The 23470-nt window shown below is 31.5% G+C and overlaps 1 long non-coding RNA gene across 1 annotated transcript; it reads right to left on the reverse strand.

Annotated features, from left to right (window-relative positions):
- Positions 1-219: 219 nt before the first annotated feature.
- Positions 220-21706, reverse strand: LOC145683465 (uncharacterized). Its single transcript, XR_014131112.1, has 4 exons — positions 21509-21706; positions 12168-12216; positions 8327-8380; positions 220-491 (listed from the first exon to the last, which is right to left on the reverse strand). It is a non-coding gene; the product is annotated as an uncharacterized LOC145683465 (long non-coding RNA).
- Positions 21707-23470: the final 1764 nt, after the last annotated feature.

Raw genomic sequence — 23470 nt, forward strand, 5'->3', positions numbered from 1 at the left:
TTTATGCCAGGTGAACATCTAACTTTCTCGTGAGCTTGCTATTACAGTTTCCAAGCAGTTGTACACTTCCATGCACATTCCAATTTTTGTATTCGGAATATACGTACAAAATTTTCCGGCTCAGTTTTAGGAAACCGAACTCAATAGTTACGCAACATATGAAAAAATTGGGATTCGAATTTCATATGATTTATTAAAGCAAGTAATATTTACAGAGGTAAAGCTAGTAGTTTCAACATTTTACACATTAGAAATACTTTTACGAGACAATGCGTAACACAAATAAATTAAGTTAGAAAATTAATGATTGCTAATATTTTGTATTATTTTTGCCACAAAATACCAGTTTAGGAATGTAGATGTATTTGCGTTTCTCCATATTTAAAGTAGTTCTACAGGAATAAATGCAAACCAATATGTTACTTGCATCTTGAAATATAACGTAACTGGTTTTGTAGTTTGCATCGATATTGGTTAGCCACGGTCATAACCTGAAATCAAACAAATCTAAATTAATTTCATGTTGTGACAAACTCATCTTGAATTTAATTTATTTGCATTATATATATCGTCTTACCACCAAGATAAACAAACCCAAGATAAACTAAAAATAAAACGATTTTATAAATAAGGGAATACTATATAATGCATATGAAAATAATTTACTTGGTGCAAGGAAAGACATGGATACTGAAGCTAGGTTTTACTTTGCGGAAAAGAAAATTCTTTATTCTACGTTTAAAAGTAAACAATTCTATCTACTCAGATATTTCGGAAGGTACTGCATTGTAAGCTCTCGCACATGCAAGAAGAACTATTTTCAATGATATGATGATATGAAAAGATATGATACGATATGATATGATATGATATGATATGATATGATATGAAAGATCATGAATTATATGAAAAAAACTGCGAATTCTATGTGAATTACAAAACTCTAATTGATGTGGTAGGAAGAGATTGCTATTAATGATAAAAAAGTTGTTTATATTCAACTTTCTCTTTTATTTCAAATTAAGTTTGCAGCACATTAATGTGAGCAAAATTATTTCGAGTTAAAATATTTTCCTTTATATTTATATTTTCTTGTATAACCTGGGAAACGAGCATATCGTTATATAAGAATTTAGCGTATATATCAATGGTGGTAAAATACATAGTAAAACATGTATAATCATCTTAGTTCTAATATAATCTTACTCATCTACATTCAAATTTAGATTTTAAAGATCACTGTGATCATCAAAATCTATTATATTACGAAGCTCAAGCAGATTCATAATTGAACAGAACTTCGTCTTATTATATGCAACTTAACGGTTTTGAAGTGCATTCTTATTGATTTTTACTAAACTATTTTCATTTTACTAAACTACGAATTAGTTTTACTTCCGTTTACATTACCACCTGACAATTCATAAGTACATTATCTACCACTAATACCAAAATTCTTTATCAGTTCCATGAATCCACTGGGCTCAGATTATTACTATTGAAGCATTGTGTAGAGTACGGCATTTTCTCCTGCCTTATTTTGGATGGGGTAAAATTATTAGCTTTTCTTGTATTCATTCCAAGAGAAAATTTGATAATGTCCTAATAAATTTAAGATGTTCGTGATTTTAAACTTTACTGATAGTTTAACATTATCCGTTGACTACGAACCTTCATATTTTGAAGTTCTCGTACATTGGGCACGAGTGAGTTTGCCAAAATGTTAATAATTACATTTTCTAATAATTCGTCTTTTTATCAATATCAGTCATATTTTAATGTTAAATCGATTTTCAGTTTATATTTTCCACATAATGAATATAATTTCCTGTGCACATAGTTGTTAACTGTTGAACATAAGGAAGCATTGTCTGGTCTACATGATGTAAGGAAGTAGCAATTCTGATCTATAACGAACAATTGGCTATAACAAAACTTATATTCGAGATCATTTCTTCAAGCATCGCCAATTGAATATATAGAACAATGGGGTCACTTTTCAGTAGATCTGAAATCTCTGTCCATTAGAACTTAGTCTCTAAATTTTCTTAATCTAGTCAATTAATTCAATTTAGTTATTCTCTTAATACATTGTAACTTCATATTTTGGATTTCTGTTGAAAGCTAAATACTAGATTTTTTTAAAAAAAAGTGTTCTTCCTAGTTTTAAAATAAATTATCCTACACCATAAGCGTAGTCTTTTTTATTTCTACAGAACGACTATTAATATATTGGAATTAACAACAAATAAAAAATACATTTGGAATATATCGAAATTGTTATTGGTGTAGATAAATTCTCCAAGAAAGATTGAATTCAATTTGTAACCACTTAAATTTACTTTATAGTATTATAATTTTATTTTAAAACCAGCTGCATTTATAAGTATTACAACAATCAGCGTATTCAAAACTTGCGATAATCTGGTTTATAAACAAATATGATGAAAGAACCACCGGATAATTTACGACGAGCTCTCTTCTCCAAGAGACTTGAGGTTTAAAATGATCACATTTCACTATGAAAATGCCAAGCCTTATACAGCCATGATAATAAGCAAAAAATTATGAAAATAAGATGGAAAGACGTGCCTTAGTCTTTCTATAGTCTGGTCTTGTTTCCGTAGGATTTCTTCCTCTTCAGTGATTTTAAGGCATGTCTGTGAGAGAATACATCCAACAGGACAATGCCCTCGTTTCTTTGTGAAACAATGGTGTAAAAGTCAGTCACCTGAATTTGACCAAAGTACATTGAATGCATGGAAAGAACGTTTAACGAGATGTATCACAGTAGATGGAGGCTGCACTAAGCGAATTTCTTGTAACCAAAGAACCAAGGTACATTTATCTGTAATTTTATTACCATATTCCAGTTAATAAAAATATTATAGCCATCTGTGTAAAACTTATTGAACGCTAAGTGTACTAATTACTAGTGAGTGTCATGGTTATATTCACAATACATTAGAATATTATGTATTGAGATGCGTTGTTATCTTGCTGTAATAATGATAGGATATTATTGTAATTGCCACTACTGATGACTGTCGTTTCAAGAGTTCCTAAAGAATAAGTTCCACAATTCTTTAAGAATAACTTCATTTGAATCAATTCTGCTAATATTTGGTTCAGCGCTTTCTTGAATAAACTATACAAGGAAGTAAAATGTACTTCATTCTTTGGGGGACTGAACCACACTTTGAGGAGAAAGGTATGATTTTACGTAGTTTACTTTAAACTGAGTTTTAAATGAAAACAAATATTGCTTTTCATTCATTAGAAACCCTTTTTAAGAATCATATTGAGACAACAAACAAAGCAAACAATCAAGATTTAGTATTCAAATCAATGCAACATTTCGATATTAGGATAAGGGCCGTGATATTTTTTGTGTGTGTATATTGGAAGTCTAACGTCTTATAAATATTTGTAAAACATTTAGCAATTAACAGTTCTTGTTCTGGAAATTAAAGTATTCCACCTACTAATGGTGTGGGGAAACTTTCACACACACACATATATATATATATACAGAGAGAGAGAGAGAGAGAGAGAATAATACTCCAGTAAATTAAAAATGGATAGTAGTATAGACACTGAAGCATACAGCCAACCGTGATCGACATTATATCCGAACATTGAGTGGTATTTCTTTACATTATTTTTTTCCTTAGAAATATGAGAACAGTAACTTACGAAACCAACTTTATAATACTGTTTTACATGGACCATCTTTGTTCCAGTAAAATCTATTTTCACATGTGTCGAGTTATCTGATTGTAACGTATGTTGCATGTGATTTATGTTTATTTAACTACGTACTACCTAAAATATTTTAAACATTTTACATATTGCTTTATTTTATTTAATAATTATTTAAAAACAAAACTGTTATTTAGAGTCTGCCTCAAGATACAAGCAAGAAGGTAAGGTTTTGCTAAGATCACAACATATTCTTGACGTTCTTAATTTACTTGAGTAAATGACACCTCAAGAATCTTTATGATTTGAATTTTCAAGCTGTTTTGGACGCAAAAGGAGACCCCGCACCATACTAGGTATTATTTTCACACTTTTGCAAGCGTTTTAGATTTTTGTCAAACCTCTCTCTCTCTCTCTCGCTATATATATATATATATATATATATATATATATATATATATATATATATATATATATATATATATATATATATATATAATGAGATAGAGTGATTATATGGATATAGCTATGTTAGAACTGTAGTGCTCATTACTTCTGATTCTGAACGCCTGCGAAACGAATGCACACTCTCTTTTCTATTTCCATTATCTACTCCTACAGCAAGTGTCGAGCACGTATGTATGAATGACATCAGTGCCTTCTCTCATTAGCATAATTAACCTTATTAACGGATCAGTTAAAAGACTTTCCTATGACTTAATGTGGGAATTTAATCAACGATTTTTCGTCTATGATGTGTGCGCAATAGCCGAATTTGTGGTGAATAAGGATGGTGGAAAGAGTACGTTAAAGTGCTTAATGAATTTTTGAACTTTTAACGTGCGTTAAATAATGGCGAACCAATATCACAACGTCACTGGCCAAGGAGGAACTAATGGACCCCTCCACAATTAATTTTCCGGCAGAAATTTAATTCTGGAGTTTGCCATTAGCTCCTCCTCGGCCACTGATGTTCAGGTATTGGATCGTCATTACTTAAAGCACGTTACACAAATTTCAACTTCACAAATCTATTCTAATATTTTTTCTCAAGTGGCAGAATAAAAAATGGCTTTATTATGCAAGCTCTTATAATTGGTAATTATACAATTGGGATTATTAAAGGTATAACCATGTCTTTGTTGCCTTTATAGTAAGTTTAATGAATGAAAAGAAATTCATTATAGAAGAGTCGGAAAGGTCAGATTGGCTATACGCGGAAGTGTAGGCCTGTTTGTAATTAATTCCAGTTATTGAATAGCATACAATTTAATAGAAATGATGTTGGAAGGTACGCTGGGTTTTTTCTTTTTAATACTGTTGATATAGTTTAGAAAAATGAGTATCAGGAATATAAGTAGGTCTAGATGTCAATTAGTTTTGAATGGATTTTTAAATGCTGATCGTGGTATTTCCGTGGAACCACTAAATCGCTCTTACGATATGGCATTTACAGACAACAATTGTTGGGCAAGAGAACCATTGCTTAGTTACTAAAATAACTAAAGCCTACAGTTAATATCCTGCACTACGTCTGTGAAGTTGTCCCGCAAACCTAACGAATTTTTCTTTTTCTTATTTACATCGTTAGTTTATCGTTAGTTTACGTTAGTTTTGCTAAAACTATCGTTAGTTTCGCTAAAATTACGATTTTATTCGAGAAATAAATGGGCAGGCCAACTTCACGGTTCCCCGCCCACAAACGAATTTCAAAAGTTTTTCATATCACATCGTTACTTTACGTTAGTTTTGCGAAAACTATCGTTAGTTAAGCAAAATAACGATTTTATTCTAGAAATAAAGTTTCCCGCCAACTGTGAATTAGCCCGCCCATATTGAATTCTCATAAAATTCCAACTTCTATCATTAGTTTATCGTTAGTTTACGTTAGTTTTGCTAAAATTAAAGTTTGTTTTGCAAAAGTAACAATTTTATTCGAGAAATAAGGTTTCACGCCAAATGTAAAGTTAGCCCGCCCATAAAGAATTATCATAAATTTCCATCTCCCATCGTTAGACTCCCATCTCCCATCGTTCACAACCTACAAGAGAAAGGCAAAGAAACGGCGCATTCATTGAAGGTGAGTGCATTCCTTTATCCTAGGCAATAAATTTGTGTACAATTTACTTTTGTGCAGCAACAAGGAAGGTCCGAGAACCAATTTATTTTTTTGGCCAAAAATGTAGTAGACAGGGGAAATTTGCGGGATTTCAGTTCAAAGGATATTATTTATTCGCAGTTCGGTCTTCTTGATGGCACATAATGTTACTAGTCTTAGAATAACTTTTCCAGCACTCTGTCCAGTTATGTATTACAGGATTGCCAGCTGTAGGGAGAAACACTAGGAATTTTGCAGAAAGGGGATTTTTCGTGCAAAGTTTCAGTACATAAAATCCCCCACCCCAGTACAGACTACCGAAATGATAGCTACATTGTCTGAATGTAATGACCTACAGTTCTGTTCGGCATGCGGAAGTCAATATTACATTTTTAATGTACATGTTGTAAAGGTATGTAAAATTTTGGCATTTCGGTAGAAGTGATATTTTTTTTTTTTCACAGTTCGGCTCGCTTCGATCATGACGACATTTGCAGAAAACATTTCCAATATTGACAGGTTACTTTTCAAATATAAATTATAATTTTACTTTTTCAGGATTGCCAATAAAAAATAAGAAAACGGATTTTTCTCTTAAAAAGGGATATTTTCGAATATATGGGTATATAATTTCCCAACGGTAGCTGTTATGGGAATGATTGTTGAATTTGCAGAAAGTACGGTCATCGGCAAATAGAAAGAGGTATAACACATTCCGCAACGATAAATAGAGACATAATTATACGTTCCTGAGTAAAATCTATCAAAATAAATGTGAAAAACCTGAATTTTTAAGGTAAATTCCACATTTACTGGCAACCCTGAGCTACAAGCTAATTTTAAATGTGATATTCGTGTTCAGCGCCGCGAAATCTATAAAGATTGGCTACTTTCGTTTTTGTAAAAAAATCCACTATAGACCACGTGTAATCTTTTATCAGTTCTTTCAATGTACAGCCTAAAAAGGAAAGAGAAGAAAATGAAATTCGGAGTATAACCGAACACGAGTAGAAATTGCTATAAGGAAAGTATTGAAACATTAATCTTCAGATGTAGATAAAATGTTAAATTATTATGTTAAATTTAGCTCATGTTAATATATAATCGATCGGCATGCACGAGCGGAACAAGAAACGAGAAGAGGAAAGTTGTGTCATTTTTCGAAATCACGAGTAAGGATAGTAAGCTAATTATAATGATTATTAATGTATAGATTTAGTATCATATTATATATATATATATATATATATATATATATATATATATATATATATATATATATATTGATTGATTGTAATTTTTAATACTTTTGTGTGTCTTTTATGTAGCACTATTTTGTTTTTATGGAACATATAGGATGAATAAAACGATGAAATGGAACAAACATTTAGAAGCAACTAATGAATGTGAACATATGGGAATGTATGAACACTGAATAGTCTGAATGCACTATTGTTTTATGGCTAGGCCGAGAAGTGAAGAGTTGTCTACATTTACACGACTAAGCATGCAATTTTGAACAATTAGAAGAAAATACGAATAGAATTGTAAAATTATTAATTTTTTGAACCACTTTCCATTTCCATTTTAAACTTACAATAACTACATTTATAATGTAAACTTAGTCACCGTGACAGAAAGTTGAAAAATTATCAAAATGAGAAAGTATAACTTTTCGTGATCCGCTGAATGTTATTAGATTTCACTGTTTCTCTTAAACGATTCAATAAATCTACTTTGTGAGATTAAACAGGAAATTTAAAAATAAACGCCCAGTACTTCATAATGACAAATGGTGGAAATAAAAAGATGAAACAAAAAGCGATATAGGAAACTCGCATTAGGTGAATTGATTGGAGTTGTATCCTTACCTCAATATCATGAACAAGAGTGGCCAATTTAAGAATTTTAAATTATTGTAATTTGATCTATCAATGAAAAGATCTCAGAGAACAAAAGAAAGCTTTTATAGAAAATATATCGTCCAATGATTGTTTAAAAATAGCCACAATTGAACTGATACTCTTATTGGCGCACGCTAGCAATTAATGCAATTGTGATTTATATATATACTGGGGTTTTTATCTAAATGCACATAAACTCACAAGAAAATATTGAGCTGTTCGTAAACATATCAGACACGGGAAAATATTTGTGCGAAAGTTGTTTGCTTTTCCAAGACCTTCTGAATGCTATAATACACTCCCATCCTACCACCTCATACACATGTAAGTTTATAATGTCTTCCTAATAAAAATTTTCGGCTTACCTTTCCGGGCCTAGTGATAGAGGGATGTGCAGAGTAAAACCAGAGATCTGTTTGTTTCAACCGAAACATCTAATCGATAAAAACAATAGTTTGATAAATAAATAAGAATTTATTGTTCTGTGCTGTTCTTCATGAAAAGAAATCATTAATAAATTGTAGTTTCATTTACAGATACACGAGTTACATTCAGAATTTATTGATAAGCGTGAATGCGAATTAAACATCTTACAACAACATAAATAGCATATCATACTTACATTTCAAACTCATTCCTCTGGAATTATTTTTCCTTTTACCTCTTATGGCTGCTACTGAAATTAAAATAAATTATAAGAAATAAGAATCTGAAAACACTTGCAGCCTAGCCAAAAAGGTTGCAACATTATTCAAAGGAGAAGTACAAAAATGTATTTACTTGTTTTTCTTTTTTTCGTCCCACTTTTTTTATTTGATATATAGATCTCCTAGCTGCAATTAATGTAGCTAAGTTTGAATGACTAATATCTAATGTTCTAGAATAATATGTTTCTTGTTCAAATTCGAATAAGTTGTTTATTTCCATTTCTTGTTCAAGTTCTCTAACATAAAATTAACTTTTGTGGAGACACGGTGAAAAGAGGAATTCGAGTAAAAAAATGCTTGAATCTATACCATTTTCCTGCTACCAAAACACCTTTCTTACGTGGACTCTTCATGTTAGTATCTGTATTTATAAATGAAATATCGAGGGTGAAAAGCAGCCTCCTCATGGAATCAAGTAAAACATTGTGTTCGTTCAAATATTCTAACAATTATTTGCTATGAAATTTTACAAGCCTTACAAATCTTTGATTAAAATTATTTTAACTCCAGTAATATTTCATACCGAATAATTCGCAAAGTCAGCAAACATGAGAGCTAAATGTTCTAGGATAATATGCACTATAATTTAGGACCGTCACATGTATTTGATCATGTTTCGCAATTACCGTAGACAGGAACCTTGATAAGGGTATGGCTAACTTGGCCCTATTTCTGAACTATCGCAGATTTGTTAGAAATTATTCACAATTATCTGCTGGTTGACAATCTTAAATTTCAGATTAGAACATAATATTTAACATATTTGCAGGAAAGAAGCTACGTTTGGGAGAGAAGTTACCTAGTTTTGGTAGATATGAAATCTATATATGTATTAGAATAAGGAATATATACCCGAGTCTGAGAACATTAAAAGTAAATTTGAAGAAAGAAGATCCAATAACGAAATTAAAAGAGTTGGAACATGGTTATAAAAGAAAAGAAAATTTTAAACAGAATAAAGTTACATTAATGAAATAAAACTATATTTAATTTTAGATGTATGTTTTTTATATGTTCATAAAAATATCTTATGTATTATGTTTACATCATCAGTTTAAATTAATAAAGACTTCGATATAGAAAAAAATATTTACAAAATCTTATGACCATGTATAATTTATTGTCACTTAGTGACAAATAATTTACCTCACTAATTTCATACAACGTATTCTTGTAATATATATATTAGGATGGGCCGAAAGAACTCATTTTTTTTTATTTCGAAGTTGTAATAGCGCGGAAAACTTGCGAATTATATACACAAGGAAAAATTTTAAAAAATATCAAAATCTATTCAAATCCTCTGGTCGCGCATACACCCTAAATTTTGACAAAATATGAAAAAAAAATCATTTTGCTATTATTTTTTAAATTTTTGAATTAAATGTTTTCGTAATGTAATAGTTTTAACGTCTTCAAATAGAGCCTAAAAACATTGTATTTTAATTTGGTTTAGATCAGTTGATATCTTCCGGTCGGGGTCCGGGGATATTCAAATAATCCAATTGTTAATTAATGTTTCTATTCAATAATACAATCGTGTGATAATTTATAAATACTCGGTAGATTTTTGCCCAACTTTGGAGAAAAAAACTGATAGCTATATGTTGTTTGTGTTTCGGTTCTATTCACTCAAAACTGGAACACACACTACTGCCTAGAAATAATTACCTAGGCAATAGTGTGTATTCCAATTTTATAGATAAATACTCGTAGATAAATAACTCATTTTGTTGATCCTCCGATTTCATTTTCATTGATCATGAACAGGTCATAGCATTAAATTGGTAACAGCTAGCAGCCTTATCAATAGAATGTGACATTATACAAAGAAAAACCCGCTTTTAAGCTTATTAGATTTATATTTAACTTCAGAGTGTCTCAAAAGAATCGCAACCCTACTTTGATCGTGTAGATGTGTATAAAGTAAGAATGATATTACTTTGGTGACCAAAGTTACTGTTGCCTATAGACATATTTTGAGAATTAAACCAATGCGACAAAACGTTATGTTGAACTAGGAACAGAAAAACTTAGTCACAGTAATTCTTAATATAAATGTTTAGAACGCATCATGATTTATCGTATGGGACAAAACTGCAGGTTTTTCTGTAGCGTTGACAGTTGCAAATGATATTTTTTACGTATTAAGAAAAAAACTTTTCAAAAATTAAAGAAAGTTCATCCTAGCAACAATACTTCAGCAAAAATACTTTATGTAACACATGTACATTCTTGGTGGACGGTAACGAGAGCTCTGGCCATTTATTAACCATTTAAATAAAACCATGCCTCGTGGGTGTAAAGGATCTTATCCAATATATCCCCAGAATAATATATAATTAAGGAATTGAACCAATTACAGTACACCTGCCCAAAAGGAAGTATTTAATAAGTGCTAAAAGGAACCATTTGCTAAAAGGAAGTATCTACAAAGTGTTTATTGAAGCCGATAAGAAAACAAAGCCTTTAACAGTAACGTTAATTATCAAAATTATTATTTTTATTTACTGTTTTGCACAATATGAGCAAAATGTAGATACTTCCTTTTACCTTTGGGTGGCCGAGTACCTCACTCGTACTTCACCCCCAGTATCCTTTAATTCTTGTATACCACAAATTGTGTACGGGTATATTCTAAACTTGTATATGATTTTGTGAGCGGTATTTTTACTTACATCGGAGTGGCGGCAAGTTTCCGAACAGACTTCCTGGGAGAATTTATCATTCATACCTCTACCTTGTGAAGGGCCTACTCAGTTAGTACTCTATCTCTACCTGAGCCAGGTTTGTCACAAACAGGACCAGTTTCACGGAATCGTTGCACATGGCACCTTATTTTTCTTTTGTTTGCAACTATTGAGTTGGGAAAGATTTTTTGAAGTCGTACTGTAACTGATTTATACTAATAGGTTTAAAATAGAACTTAATAAAGCGTGTTCTCTTTCTGATGTGACACGGTGTTGTGCTAAAAACAATGTCAACAATTAACGTAATACAATAGAATTCACAACGAAAGTAGATAAACATCTCACCAGAAGCAAAATTATACTGCGAATAAAGACTTACGTATATTTTCAATGCCAGTACGAGTTGCCAGATGCCGATGAGTAATTATTTTATCTTTGTTTCTTCCTTTTTGTTTTTTCTTTGCAAAATATCAATTTATCAATTTTAATAAATCACATTGCCCAACATGTGTGAGGATGAGTTACAACTATGGCAGTATTTCAGCTGAAAGGTGCTTGCCAGAATGCGCTATTTTATTTTAAAAATGCATTTTACATAATACGTTAAAAAAAAAGCCCTCAGAACTGTAACGCTGGAAAACAACATACAGTCTTTATTCCATTCGAAAAAAATGATATGTTCTAAACATTTACATTAAGTAGTTACGCATTTAATTCTATCTTCTGTTCCTCGCAACTGATTATAAACAATTTGCTACTTTTTTGAATTAAGCTTTTGGTCATTTAAAAAATTACTAAAAGTCAACATTATGTTTTGTCTCATTAGTTTTATTCTTAAACTATCAGTGTAAACAACACTAATCTTTTCACAAGAATCAGGTTTCGATCATTCTTACTTCAAAGAATATACTCAATCAAATATTGTGTTGCATTTCTTTTGTGACACTCCGTATTTACTGCAAAGTTATCTCTTTAAATATCTTGATAGATATATAAATATATTGATAAAAGTTACATATTATAAGATAAAGTTTTACTTACTGATGCAATGAGTTAATCTACTTACTCCAATTTCTTATTACTCCTTCTGCTATATATCCTTGGATTGGTTGCAGCTTATAGAAATGAAAAGTATAAGATTCATATTAATATTTACAGAACTGAAATTATAGTATGAAATTAAGTGTTCTTAAAACTTAGCATCACACACACACCAAAAAAAAAAAAAAAAAAAAAAAAATACGAAGAAAACCAGTTTTTTCTGTAAGGAATGTGGTCTATAACAATGGCCTGCATTTTAAAACTTTTCTTGTCTTTTAGAATTTAAGAGGTGATTTAAATGCACCGAATTACGCTGAATTGAGAATTGCAAACAGTTTCCCGACATCAATTCAGATTCTTCTGTTATTTGTAAGTTCTTTGTATACTCATAAGTGGAGCGAAACAATTACTGGATTATGTTGATAGTTCTTTGAGCGTTTGGTACCTGTATCTGCTAAACGAAAGCTTTGTTACTTACAAGGAAGGTTGCTCATTCGGGAATTGACTCAGTACTCCCCCCCAAAAAATAAATTGGTTGCCAAACGCTATGTTTCCATTCCCGGAAGTCTAATGAAGACGACTTAATTACACAGTGCGGGTGATGATGAGTTCAGGTACTAAGTAGATATATCATTGGCATATATGGAGATATATTTGGTACATTTAATAGTCTCTGGTGACCTAAAAGTTTTGGGATCCTTAGGATGATATGGTGTCCTCGAAATCTGTACGCACACTCACTGAATGCCATTCTGACAAAACTTGATTAAGAATATAAATTTACTATCGCATCCAAAGAAGGGGTATACAGGTTGCTTGGAGAAAGGTTCCTCAAAGACCCAACCCTTAAACGAAATAAAATAAAACATAAAGAGGATTCGTGAAATCACGTACCGTAAAACGAGGCTACTTCGACATTGGGGTTTACTTTGACATAAAGAGAGGCTACTTTGACATATGAGTGATTCTTCTTTACTGTGAGCGCCGTTGCATCTCTACGCATCTGTTTCAGCCACTGCACGTAAATGTGTTTCAGCCACTGCACGTGAAACTAAAGAAATGAAGACCCATAATGAGTGAAAGGAGGCCCGACGAAGCGGGTCGATTCCCAAGGAACAGTTCCTTGATCTACTGACCCGATTCATGGAGTCCTTGGCGAGATCCTGAAGGCAGGATTCTACAATACAGACTGGTTACCGTAAACGCTGAAGCTCCCTCCCAAAGTTACCCAAAGTGCCTGATAGCACACAAGTCGAGAAAAACATAGACACAAGTCTCCTGCAGTTTCTTCACGATTCCAGAGAAGGGTCAAACACCAGAGCGAGGACTAGCAGAGGGAAGTGAGGTAATAAGATTTTTTTTACTCCTAAAACGGGTGCAGCCACGGGAAGAAAAACCGGAAACTGAGACCGGATATGAGGGTGGGAGAGAGACACGTCGTAGAGCCCTTGGTAATGAAGAGATGGTCGTCGAAGAAGTGGAAACCGGACAACTATAACAGCTCTAAAAGAAAATTCGCCAGGGAAAGAAGGCTAAGAAAATAAAAGGGTATGACGAAAACATCTCTGCCATCTGTATGTGTGACTTTCGAAAAGAGTGGATTCAATGTGTCAGGTGCGAAAAACGGGTGTGTGGGTTTTGTGATATTGGATCAAAAATCCACAGCATGCTTGTTACGATTGTTACGATTGCGTTGTTACATGTAAAGGTATGTTAAAAGTAAAGCTTGAAGGAAAACTTTATAATGATGTATAATAATGTAGGAAAAATCAAGATTTCCTGGTTAAAAGCATACAGTATATAAGTGTACACAGAACCAAAACAGTGTTTCACACTGAATTTACATTAATTACATGTTAAAATAACCCCATACGTGGGAAAACTTAGGCAGCAAATGTATAAGTTGTCAAAGTAGGCCCACCCAATGGGCTACTTTGATAGGTAGTTCTTTAATTTTCCCGCGAAAACTTATTTGCAGAAACTTAAGTTCAATAGTGGATGTGATAACCTAGATACTATTGTTATAATAAGAATAGTATCATTGACCAGTTGCAGCTAGTGTCCCCTGTACACATCTAAAATAGTATAAAACCTGTCAATTTAGCCGCGTTTAGGGAACCCTGAGTGATTTTTGATGAGTCACGTAACTTTCAGACATATTGAATATGCTTGCAATAGAATAAAATCATCACAAGAGGACTATCTCTCTCTGGAGGAGGTAACTTCTTTCTGCGTTCCAGCTTAATGCAATTTTATAATGAGAATCTGTTAACAATTCATAGTTGCCTATGGGTCAAGTGCATGAGCACACAATCTTACAATGAAATAATAATGTCGACAACATAAACTTGCTTAAACGTTCAAAACTAGTAAGACCTCCCAAAACGAACAAAAATAAATTATACAGTATTGCGCGATTCCCAATTAGTGATGGGCACTGGGAATATTCCCAGTGGGAAGGAATTTTAAAAATGGGAATATTCCCGGTTTTTCCTCTGGCTTATAAATTCCCGGGAAGGAATTTATTTCCATTACTTTATTTTCATTTATTATGATTTACTTCTAGGCTTTAAATAATTTGGAGGTTAAAAAAATAAAATTCGTTGACTACTTTATATAACTAATCATATGATCTCTTAGTTCCATTTCCATTTGCAGTAGATGAAAAGGAACTAGTTTGTAAAGTAATATAGAAATTATGTAGAAATAGGGATGAAGTACAATTAAAACAACTCGAACCATCGCTAGTAATAGACGTCGGTCTGTCCCCTGTCTCTGACTCGAATTTCGGAAAAGGTACTCGGACTTCTATTACATGTGAATTAACGCATGAAATTTCGAGAAATAGGTAAGAAGAAAGGTCGTGTGTCAGAATGTTATGTTCTAAATTATAAAGATAAGTCAGTATCTTGCAAATTTTGTGAATATATGCTCAAATGCTGATAAATTGGTGAGACATGTATCTTATGGCAGTTACCCAATTTAATTTGTTTATAACATTTAAAAAAATAATGTTTATAATATCAGTAGCAGAGTGAAGTTTAGAAAGTTCACTTACTTATAAATTTAAACTGTTTAAAAACTGTGTAAAAGTATGTGGACTTACTATACCTATTTTTCCTCATATTTACTTTCATAGAACATATTGTAAGTAAATATACATTTATGCGTACTCTATAAAAATAATAAAATATTAATAAAGTAACATAGTACCGTTCAGAATATACATTTTAAAGAATCCTTTGGAGACAACCGTAATAATATACTGTGATAAAAAAAAGCATTTTAACTTTGAAATTATAATATAGCAATAGAATGCAATTTTCTTTGTGATTGCACATAAATTCCCGAAAAATCCCATTTTTGGAATATTCCCGGGAATATTCCCGTAAAATAACTTCCCAGGAATTTACCCATCACTATTCCCAATATAGGACTCAACAGTGATTTTAACAATGTAGCACGATCTTTGAGGAACTCCTAAGTTATTGATGAAATCTTGATAAACTGGTTCAGGTTAAAACATCCAATCCTAGTACCTACTTAATTCTAATAAACTGTATACCAAAGCAACAGTTCATTCTTTAGGCATTATTAGTTAATAGGTTCCTGTTGCTTTACATCTGCGAGTATGTCACATTCATTTGTGGCCAATAAAAATGAATTAAATGTCAAAATGCTAATAACATATACTTATAATTTAAAATAAGTGATGTTTCCAAATATTTGCTTTCATTGTATATTATTTTACCTAATATACATCTCTGTTTATGTAGCTTAAATAACAGTAATTTTTGAATCCATTGATTATTTTGAACTTCTGAAAAGTATGTAACTATGATATTTTATATTACTACTTAATTTTTAGACATTCGTAATTCTCTTATTTTTCTTAAAATGACATATGGAAAAATGTATACGGAAAAATATTTCCCAGGTCATCTTCGAAATATTAATCCGGGAATGGTCAACAGGTGAGCGCGGCCGTCTCAGTGGTTTATGTTTTCGTTTCAAATCCGCCCTAGTGGGGTCACAGACTTGAGGCGCCGTCTAGCTGTCTCTTGATGTGTCTTGTGTGTGAGAATCCTGCGACAATGATAATCAACTAATGGTATTGTTTATGGGATAACAGATAATAATAATAATATATCACAAAATGTGAACATATAGAAATGTGTTAAAAATAAACAGTCATAAACACATATAGAAATGATTATATTGTGAGCGCTGCGCCCACCTGTCACCCGGACGCGTCACAAAACAACACTCGATCGTTCCCTGGTTAATTGTGTAAATCACGAATACTTCTTGTTCCTGTATATGTAGAGTAGTCCTTATTTAAATTTATCTGCCACAAATTAAATGATAACTACACTGTTATAGAATGTAATCTATTAAGGTAATTCCTGCATGCATTTCTGTGCATTTTTATAAGTATGAGTTTTTAAACCAAAATCAAAATTTATTAATAATTATGTAGTATTTAAAATTTTATTCTGATTTTTTTCATGAAACTTGATTCTTAGTTTATGCAGAAAAAACACTGCTGCGAATCACAGATTGGCCTTTACTTTAAGATAGATTGTTTCGTGAACTGCGATTGATAATTTTCATAATTCAAAATAAGTAATACTAGTATTCATTACACTCTTACATATATGGAATGGATGTGAAAAAGTGGAAAATCCAGATGATATACGTTCGTAATTCTTTTAAATTTTCTATTGTACAAACTAATAATATTATTGGATTAGATTGTTTTTTTGTAAGTAATACGAACCGATCGTTTCTCAAGAAATAGAAGATTAAATTAAAGTTGGGACATCAATGGATCCAGAAATCATACATTAATTGTATGTATAACAATGCGATAAGAATCACGAATAATCATATTACTAGAATTATTCTTTTATTACAATTCAATTTTGCTCGAAAAATATTACATACTTAATTTGAAATTATAATCTTTGAAATAAATCTATGTCAAGATCAGACTAAAAGTGGTAGTAAACTTGATAGTTGCAACGTGAAGAAGACATATCTTTTAAAAACTCGAAGTGTTTCTCAAATTATTGTTAATAATGACTATTTTATCATTTTTAAAGATATTGCTGTATTTAATAGAATAAAGTGTAGAAGCTTAGAAGTGGATTATTAGCCAGAAAACTTAATTAATAGTAGGCTAACGTATAAGATCATCTTTTCTAGAAAAAAACACTTTCTATTAAGAAGAAAAAATATTAGGATTATGTAGAACTTGCAGTGGCTATAATTGATAATAGAATTTAGTATGCTATTTCTTTGGTCAAACAAACTTTACGTACGATTCAAAAAACGAGAAAGTAGAAATATATTAGTCGAAGGTGAAAACTTTAAAATATTTCATCCTGCTAGATTTTGAAAACACATGACAGTTACGACGAGGGATAAGACAGTTAAATATTGATTGTCTCTTATAGATTTTATGTAGGGAATAGTACCATTTAGGAATAATAATAATAAAATAGGAAAACGCAGAATTTTGACACCAGGGTTAAATTGGAAAGTCAGATTTGAGCTGTGTAGGTGAATGGATTCATACAGGGCAACCGAGACTTTAGCATGTAGAAGTGGAAGGTTAAACTATAAGATGAATTAATTCCTGAAGGAAACAAGAACAAATACCAGCACTTGGCTTTCAGTTGCATCCTAGTATTTCTCCCACCCGAATTTCCTCACAAATATCATGATATTCAACATTAAAAACTCACCGCTACACATTTAGTGGTAAATAAAGTTTTAACGTTATTTTAAGGTTGAATACATACAGACTTTAGATTATAACTTAATTATTTATTATCCGATTATGATGATTCATCAGACATTAAAAATATTGTGCAATAAGTTTTCAAGTTTAGTAAATATGCAACATAAAGATATATGCGCTGTTGAGAATACTCATCAGTAAATTATATTGTCTGATCTGATGTGGCTAATGCCCTGTGTAGTATCCTTGTGTTATATTATATGTAAGATTACCTCTTTAAGCTGGTTGTCCCAGAAGCTCCACAGCGAATCTACTTACTCTTCTTATGAAGTTTGTAAAAATTAATTAGAGTATTGATTAAATATAACTTCAGAAGATATTTGTTAAGGTGTAAATCCATTTAATTATTTTCACATCATACGTAGAGCAATTGGTATCCATTAGTTGGCCTAAATTTAAGTAGTTAAGATTTTTAACATGTTACTTTTTAATTGGCTTAACAAGAGATCTTCTCTACACAATTATCATAAACATCTATTTCTTTAAAAGTTCGGAGACCTTTCCCATAGCAAGTGTATATGAAGCAGAATTATCTAGCGCAATTGGTTTTATGAAAATTTGAATCTATGTTAAATTGTTGCTTATAAATTATTTTGCGTTTTAAAATATTAACATTTCTCTTGCTCAGGTAAGTATCCAACAAATTTACTCTATCGTTGTATTTTCAAACTGTAATATTAACGAATATTTCTATATTATTATATAGTAGAAGGTAATTCTGAACCTAGCCTCCCATACGAAGTTTTCCCTACTGTTTTATATTCAGAGCTTTTGAATGTTACGTTTGTATAATAACAATATAAGATAAACGTCGTGTTAACAAATGTATGTATAAATTTCTAACGTTCAAACAACTATCTAACTTTGTCTGCAAATGTTATTTAAATCTGTTGTGGTCTTAGTGGTTTTAAACCTATAAAGTGTTCGTATGTGATGTAGACATCATCATAATACTTTAAACACATTTCACTCATTTAAATTCTTTAACTGTTGTAGACATGTTTTACTTTTCGATACATTTTGAAAAGTTCAATCTTATATATTATAAAACTGTTTTTTGTTGCCTTATTTTGAAAAGCTATTATGATAGAATTATAAAATAATCGTTCAGTACTATTATACTATATCACTCTTATCCTACAATCCCTTCGTTTTTCCTGTGCTTAAATAAGGTTTAATATACAGTTGTAATAACAACGATATCGATAAACATGTTTAAAAATGTTTCTCTATCATAATTATATTTTTAAACATTTTTTACTTTCATTTATGAAATACAAAAGTTTCTTTGCTTGAACCATAAAAGGAACTCAAACGTTTTTTTCCAAAACAAATTCTTATCACCATTAATATAAACATGAAATCTTCAGAGGAATAACGTCACTAAAGCTGTAACGCAAAAATATTTAGAAATAACGAAATCAAAATTTTGTAGAAGACTAGGTTTGTAATTAATTTTAAATTTATCAACATAATAAAAATCTTTAGGTGTTGCAATGCAATAAGAATTAAATAGGTACTTAAGATTATTATTTTTCAAGTAGCATATCTACTGTGTTTTGACATTTTCAAATTTGTCAGAGAACCACATTCAATTATGTTAGATTTACTTAGTATTTTGTCATTCATAAAGGAGACTAAAATATTTTATGGATGGTTTCTTCACCGACATCTGTATGTTGAAGTTGTTGATCACTTTTAGCTTTTGTTGGACTTTCTAGGACAACTTTTAGGTTTTTCACTTCCAGTGCTAAGCTGTTTCTTTCAAAATCTAGTTCTTGTTTATTTCTTTACATCGACTATAATTTCTCAACAGCCACTACTACTTCTGCGAAAGAACCAGTATCTACTAATGCTGCAACTATGATCGGTATTGTATAAGTACCTCAACAATATAATATTTCGGAAAACTCTTAATATTTAAATAGTTAAAGTTAAAGTGTTCCTCTACTGTCTCGGGTTGTCTTTGCTCTATCGTTATCGTTTCCTTGATAGTATTTAATATAATTCTAAAGTAAACAACTCATTATGTTTAAGAGCAAGCGATGCCTTTTTAATCGAACACATCCTATTTATTATATAGGGAATTTTTATAAGCCTCATTCTGATTTTAATCGAAAAGTTAAATTTACGTCAGCAATTGCTAGAGCAGTTTCTAATGTACGTAATTTTCCACATATTAATGGTACAATTTTCCGAATTCTTTATTTTCCAATTTTATGTCAGCAATATGTTTTGAGGCTGTATTTTGTTATTTTCTTAAAACTATGCATCATCCTTTTTACATACTTTGTCTAATTGATTAATGTCTTTATCCGCTTCTTCTAATTATTCTTCAAGTTCGGTGCCCTGTGATATGTTTTTCAATTTTCTCTGAATATAAAACTGTATTTCAATAGATTTATTGAGTTGCTCAAATCCTTCAGCATCACGTAGTATATTGACAAATCTATTTTTGCAACAGTAGGAGCTCAATCGCCTCCGGGTTTTCCATAGCATTCTTAATATTGTGTCCAATCATTACCCGAGTTCCTTCTAAAAGTTTTAAAATAGAGGTGGTAGGTTAAACTGTAACTATTTCTCGAAATAATTTTGTATCCCTATATTCTTTGAAGACACGGCAGCTACCGACAAACGACTCAAGTACATTCCTTATACAACTTCTAATTTTAGTTGAAGTTCTACCTAACGTAATCCCTAACTTTGTCGTCTTTGCTGCGAAATGGTCTGGGATCGATTTGTGGAGTGGTAACTCAGTCTAAAAGGTGTAATAGCTTCTTGAGACTAGCGAACATGAGTAACATTTTGTTGGGATTTCCTCATTCACACAAGGCAAATGATGGGATGGTACCCAACATACAGATCAAAGGCTGCTTGTTTCTTTCAAAATTCCTTTCTTCGTTCACTCTTCTTCAGATAGTGTACTGGGCAAGGGACACCATCCCTAGTAGTTACGAACGTAGAACCGCAGATGGAAGTAGCGCGCAAAAATATGTATAAAGAAATTTAACTTTAATAATTCATTGCGAATATAAGAAGGCAAGAACTAATCCGAAATAAAAGAGGTGGAAGGACAAAGGATATAACAACAAGCCAGAAAGAGAACGAGGCATAAATAATGTATATGAATTACGAATATAAAAACGGGAAATAACGTACAAAACTTAAACTGTTAAACAAGTTTTTGTTTATAGGATTTCCTTTTATTTGATTGTAGTGTTTCAATGAAATATTATCAGAATTAACAAATACAATTTTTGGAAAATGCTGGCATATACCCACTGATTCAAAAAAATTGGCAAATATATCTTGAAATTTGGGGCAATTTTCGAATGGCATTTAATTCGAAAGAAAACGAAACACTGATAATTAATACACTGGCCCGTTCACAAAAATGTAACTGACTTTGCAATGTTTTTCAATAAAATTATTATAAGCAAATTTTATTTCTGTACTTGAAGTCATTTACTATCATAAGTTACTCTTTGTTTACTTGTATTAGAAATGAAAGTAGATTTTTTTAATGTTACTACCTAGTACTCTATAGACTATCTACTAACCACCAGAATAGTAAGGATCAGCAAACACAGAAATTTCTTCATTGTTCTGCGTTACTCATGAATGAGTTATACCTAAAGCTTCTTGGTACGAGGTTGTTCTCTTGATACAATTACCAAATCAGAACTATCACGGCAAATAATAATGTTACATTATAGATCCATTGTTCACGAACAAACCCAAGCTTTCTACTTGTAAGAAAGTACTTAGACGGAAAACATATAAATATAACACAAAAAATAAGCTATATGCTCAATGCTTGCCATCACGTGGTAAGGCACGTCAATTCTTCTAAAAAAGTTGCTCAATTTTTTTCTGATAGTCACCGGTAATTAAATTGTTTAAAGTAAACACTTTTATTTACAGTATACTCATATCTGTCTTAAAAAGAAATATACCGTATTTCAATTAAAGAAATACGCTTTTAGCTTCAAGCGTAACTAAACCAATCACGACATTTCATTGTACTATATTTTTCTGCATGATGAAAGTAACAAAATGACAAGCAAGTAGTATTATAAGTGAAAGAGTAGTGTTAGTAGAAAATCCTAAATAGTTTGTAGCTAAACAATGAAGCATTCCTTTTAATGTAGCTGTCTAAAATCGCTTTTCATAAGGTCGAGCTTAATCGAAATGTAATTGGATATATATATATATATATATATTCTAAAATTGAAAAATAAGGTTTTTGTAGTTAATGTTTAAATAAGATTATGTTGTATGCAAAGTTATGTACTAACTTTTCAGAAATACAAGAAATCCCTTGAGTGCGATGCCGCAAGTAAAATCTCCAGTAAGGCTCATTTGAAAGTGTAGTATGAACTATGATGACAGGAAAAATACTAGCTGCTAAAGATTCACCGTGTGCATCAGGAGGGCGACAGTAAATACGTGTCCGTCAGGTGCAGAGATCAACCTTCTATAGGATGTATGTATTACACTTCACAAAATGAACATCGTCGACATTTACGAAATGTTCAAAATAAGCCATTAATATGCACCATGAACACCAATTGAAAAACGAAGCGCCACAGTGATGACAAATGTTCGCACCTTCAAGATCGAAGGCGAACTTCTTGGGAGTTACAAATTTTTCAGGACATTCAGCTAGGTATCCAGTCTCAATAAGTACGTATACAATCATATTGGTGCAACGGGCTACATGATATTCAATCTGTTCTCATCTCCCCGTTATAATGTGCGTCATTTTTCATTTGGTGTTCATGGTACAAATTAGTGGTTCCTTTTAAATATTTCGTGAAAGTCGGCGATTTCCAGGAGACTGTGAACACACGAAATAGTGTCTTCTCTATATGATTTAAGATTTTAAAATCTTAATAGTGCAAATACTAAGAAAATATCTTACTCTTATGATTCTTAATTCAAAATTCACGATACAAGCTACGTTGCGCCATATGTTGAGCAACTTTTCATATAACTATCCTGTTTCATATAAATTTATGCCTCTAGTCGACCTCCTAAACATATTTTATTTTTATTTAAAATTTCTGGGCTGTATTATATCTCAAATGGAACATTTCTCGCCCAGGGACAAGTCATTTTGTGAACAGTCGGAGGTTTTATGCACCCTAATGTCCAGTTTGTGAGTTGTAATAGATACATCCTATAGAAAGATGATCTACATCTCCCGGACACGCATTTTCTGTCGCACTTCTGATGCACACGGCGAGCCATTAGCGGCTATTTTTCCTGTCATTATTGTTCACGCTACACTTTCTAATGAACGTTACGACCTCACAATCAAGGGATTTCTTGTTACTGAACATCACTCATCAGTACTGGTTTAATACAAAAACACTAAACGCTAATATTAGAAACAGAAAGCAAGATATCCAACTAATTTTAACAACTTTTCACAGAACAATTAAACAAATGCTACTTATAATACTTTAGTAGTATACCGTATTTTCTGCATTCTTAAACATTACTCAAAGCAGCATAAC

This window comes from Thermobia domestica, chromosome 4, assembly GCF_964235325.1.
Source record: "Thermobia domestica chromosome 4, izTheDome1.hap1.1, whole genome shotgun sequence".
In the NCBI taxonomy this organism is placed as follows: Eukaryota; Metazoa; Arthropoda; class Insecta; order Zygentoma; family Lepismatidae; genus Thermobia; species Thermobia domestica.